A 4,750-nucleotide genomic window follows, 5' to 3' on the forward strand; every position below is an offset into this window, starting at 1 on the left:
AGTCTAATGCGGAAAAAAAAGAACTCTGGGGAGTGTCTCCTATGAGTTCGTTATACCCAGGTATAAACCCGTACTGCTGCTGATTCTGTTTGTTTGACTTTCATATTGTTATATTTTTTTATTTGCTTGTTTACACGTGTAACTGTTAGCTGTTGCATAAAAATGTATTGTTACTACATCCATGTTGTAATTCATTGTAATGCATAAGAAAAGACAGAATCCTTTGGCGTCCTATAGTCTAACACATAAACGCACAGTACAAGGATTCTCTTACCCAAGGACTAGCAGTAAAACAGCCTACCATCTCCTTTGAAGTCCTTCCACATATTTGTGATATCTTCAGTATAAAATTATTAAAAAGATCCCTTATAATCTGCATTCTTATGAAATGGACTGGTATACACACTGTTATCTCTTCGGAGAAAATGGTTAATTTACAAGCACAACCTGATTTTAAATGTTAATATTTCCAAAGGCTTTTATTTTTAACCATGTTCAGATGTTTCAGGCTACCTTAGAGAGAAGGCATTGTCAACAATTAGAGTGTAGGGCAAGAGGAAACCAAGGTTGGAGTATAAAGAATTTGGGGGTTTTGTTTCACTCCTACATTAGTAATTTAATTTAAAAATTGTTTTTTACTAATTTTAGACATATCTGAAACAAAATTTCAGCACAGAGCATTTTTCACAAAGAAAGTATGAGAGCTTATAATGGAAATTCTGGACAAGTACCTCTAAGCTCCACTCAGAGAAAAGGGACCATGTAAGGGGAAGGTGGAGAACACAGGAAGACAGAACTCCTTGCCATGCTTTTGGGATTTTCTCTGTCTCAGGTTTCTGTATCAAGAATAATCCCTTGGAGTGCTGTGAAAATTGGATACTGATGGTGAAATTTCCATAACTGCTTAGAGAAGTTACATGCTTTAGTCCCACTGACCATAATACAAATTAGACATTTAAACCCTTGAAGTGCTTTTGAGTAACTGATACTGAAATGTAAGCAGACGTTGCAAGTTCAGCTCCAGATTGCTTTTCGAGTACTGGGAAAGTACAGTCCCAGCATCCACCACTGGCGATTTTAGCAATAATATCCCAAATGTTCTAACTCATTTCACTAGTCCCCCTGTGCTGTAACAAAAACCTTGCAGCTTCCTCATGAAGACCGATGTGCTCTCTGTGCACCTTCTGCTTGGGTCTGATGCCACATTTCGCATCCTGAGCTTTTGTCCAGAAAGAACCAAGGGTGACATTCAGAGGCTTATCAAACTCTGTGGGTGGCACCAAGGACTGCAGCTTAAATCCCTGCCACACAGACAGGTTGAGAAAGGGAGCAGCTGACTGTAACCTTTTGAACTTTCTGAGAAAGTCAAGTATTGCCTAACAGCCTAATGTTTCTGTTTGTCCCCTTGGTAGCTGTTTATATTCTTCTCTATGGAAAAAGCAAGATGTTTGAATCTTGAAGACTTTTTATATGTGCTTCTGGGTTGCCCCAGTGCACAAATAAACTGTGTAGGTGCTTTGTGATCAGTATAATCTCACATGATCAGTCATACATTGTTCTCTTGTCAACAGCAGCCATGTAGGACCAGCCTTGTGTCCTGGACTGAATCCAGAGTAAACAAGCACCCTGATGGAAATGCTCCATAAACACCCAGAATCTGGAGACATTCTTAACTTGCAGGATGCCAAGTTTTTTCTGTGAAGAAAAAAAAGCCCTATTCTATTTGACATGAAGCTATTTTATTGGATGAAAGATTTAGATATGGAAAATTTCAAGCAAATTATTTTATGAAGAGAGTTGGGGAGTTCTATGCAGATGTTTAAAAAATATTTGTTTTTTTTTTTTTTTTCTAAAAACCCATTCTTTTTGTTATACTGTGTAGGATACACATAAGGCCAAATCTCTGATGGCATAAATGAGGAAATATATTGAAGCTAATAAAGCTGCTAATCGTTTGCATCCTTAAACACTGTGGTCCCCTCGTGTTGCTCACAGGGCTATGGAAATTCTTGATTTTAGCATTACACCTTCTCCCTCCAAGTTCTTGGGAAGCATAAAGCTCCTTGTCCCATACAGCTAGGTCACCACGTTCCTCTGCACTTCAGGCACATTCATGGCAGATGAAGATAAAATTGTTTATCTGGCAGTTGTGCTTCAGCAAATTGCTTTTCCGTATGGTTACCTATAAATAACTTTCAATTTCAATTAAGAAAATAAAATGGATCCCAGACCAAAGTCATTCCTCACTTTCTCTGGTATCCATAACACAAGGAATCCGTAACAGTACAACTATCTGGGATCCACAACAATATGACTATGGGATCCCTAGCTTACAGGTGATGGCTCATAGGATTTTAAACCAGTTTACAGTTTGTTTTTTGGGGTTTTTTACTGACCTGCAGTCTCCTGGTGGAGGTGCTGAAGATCTGCTCTAGCAGATGCTACATGCTGCTGCCTCTTTTTGTCCCCCAGCCAGCATATCCAGGGCTGGCTCAGAACTTCCGCAGGGCACTCATAATAAATTGAACAGCAATACCCAGAGTAGCATAGAGCACTATTGATATGCATAACATAATCTGCACCTAAAGTTGTAGATTATCCCCTGAAAAATAACAAAATACATTATTAAAAGGTGTATTAGCATGGGGTAAGCTGAAGCTGCTTCCTTTAGTGCTGACCTACCAAAGGGTGGTACTACCATCACAGGAAAGAATATTTGGCCCTTAACTTTTTTGCTGTAATAATAAACATGGCATTTCTTATAATCCTTCTGTTTCTACCAATGCTTTGCCCTTGAGAGCACCAGCAGTTAACAGCACAGGTTCATATCTGACAAAGAGATCTCGAACTCCTCCCCAGTATTATCCCATTTATGGAAATTGCTGCTTCTCCATAAAATCAGTAGTGAGAATACTTCCTCTGAGAAAAACATTTCCATCCTCAAACTGCCCAAGGGAGGAATTAAAGAGAAAAGTATATACATCACAACAGGATATACTCCAGTGTGTTACTTCTATTTCAGTATGCAGGCCTTTATCTCCATTCCTGCCTTTCCACTAGTCACTGTTCATTATCTTTTCCTTTGCAATGGAGCTCTGAGGCATTTCCACACTCTCCACGGTTGAGAAAGAAGAGATGCTGGCAAAGGGTTATATTAGTGTGTGGCAGGGGGAATTATCCTACTTGGGGTTATGCCCTTGGCACGCCGTCTTGCAACATCTGTATATTATTATACTGCAAACCCTATCATTCTACCCCCAAGAAAGCCTCCCAGCCACCCTATAAATCTGCTAGTTTTATACATTTGAATCTATTAAACCTATAACAAAGCTAGTTGAAACATTTACATGTGACACTCACAAAGGTGCCAGGAGAGTGTATGGGGATGCAGAAACATCTGAGGGGTCAGAAGAAAAAGAAACAAGAACATTGATGCACTCTTGCCTTGTTTGGCTCTTTATGAACTCTGTAGAAGAAAATGGAAGCAATCAGGACCATTATAACTGTGTCAGGTCCTGGCCTGAGAAACTAGTGTGGGTTGGGGCAGTGACTGTGTCACACAAGTCACAGGAATTTGTATGCTGTGTGGGTGAGTGAAAGTGCGAGCCTTCTTGTTTGCTCCTTTTACTCTGCCCATGTAAATCCATACCTGAATCAGGCGCAGCTACAAGGTCATCTGTGTTTCCCAGAGGTAGGGTGGGCAGGTGGGAGTGTGCGATTCCTGACTGTAGATGACTGTGGAACCACCAACATTTGCTCTTTGCAGAAAATTAAAAATGCTGTTTTTCAGTCTCACCTTTAGGGGCAGGGAGGGGAACTGCTATAGAAAGTCTCAGGCTGAGTTTCCCTTGCCATTTGTAATGAAGGCTGGCAGACCATGGCATGCACCATGGTCTGGCAGGGATCCATAGGTGCCAAGTGTCATCCTAGAGGCTGGTAGCACATCAGTACAGCATGCCACAAGACCAGAAAAAGCGAAGCCATCTCGTGATCCCATACAGACATTCAATGGCAAGTAGGAATTTGGCATGAGTCATAGTCGTATAAAATGCAATAGCTATCCACAATGTAGTATGGTAGCACTTATTGTCCAAACAGGCCAGACTGCCTTTGTTGTAAAATAAAGGCAGGGCTGAAGATTACTGCTTTGGCTGGAGATCACTGCTTTATACACAGCTTTGGTAGGGCCTGAAATGCTGTGTGCACCTAAGAGCTGTTTATAAATTGTACACCTGAGAGGTGTTTATAAATTGGAGGTAAATCAGAGAAAAAAGTAGAGAACTCAGAAGTAAGGAAGTTAGAAGAAATGATAAGCAATCATTTAGGTTCAAAAAGCCCTCTAAGATAATCAAGTCCAACAATTAATCTGCCACTGCCAAGACCATCACTAAACCATGTCCCTAACTGCCATATCTACACATCTTTAAAATACCATCAGGGCTGGTGACTCAACCACTTTCCTGGCCAGCCTGGTCTGATGCTTGACAATCGTTTCAAAGAATAAATGTTTCCTAATATCAAATCTAAACCTCCCCTGGCACAACTTGAGGCCTTTTCCTCTTTTGGACAAGAGAAGGCAAGAGAATAAGCCAGTAGGCAAATCCACTGCCTGGGATAAACAGGGTAGGAGAGGCTAATTCAATGGGTTTCAATGAGATCTTGAAAGCAAGAAAAAATTGCATAGTTAGGAGGATGTTTGTCAGGAGGTGAAAGGCTAGACATAACAAGGCAATCAAGTAGTCTGTATAGT

The sequence above is a fragment of the Melopsittacus undulatus genome, chromosome Z (assembly GCF_012275295.1).
Source record: "Melopsittacus undulatus isolate bMelUnd1 chromosome Z, bMelUnd1.mat.Z, whole genome shotgun sequence".
In the NCBI taxonomy this organism is placed as follows: domain Eukaryota; kingdom Metazoa; phylum Chordata; class Aves; order Psittaciformes; family Psittaculidae; genus Melopsittacus; species Melopsittacus undulatus.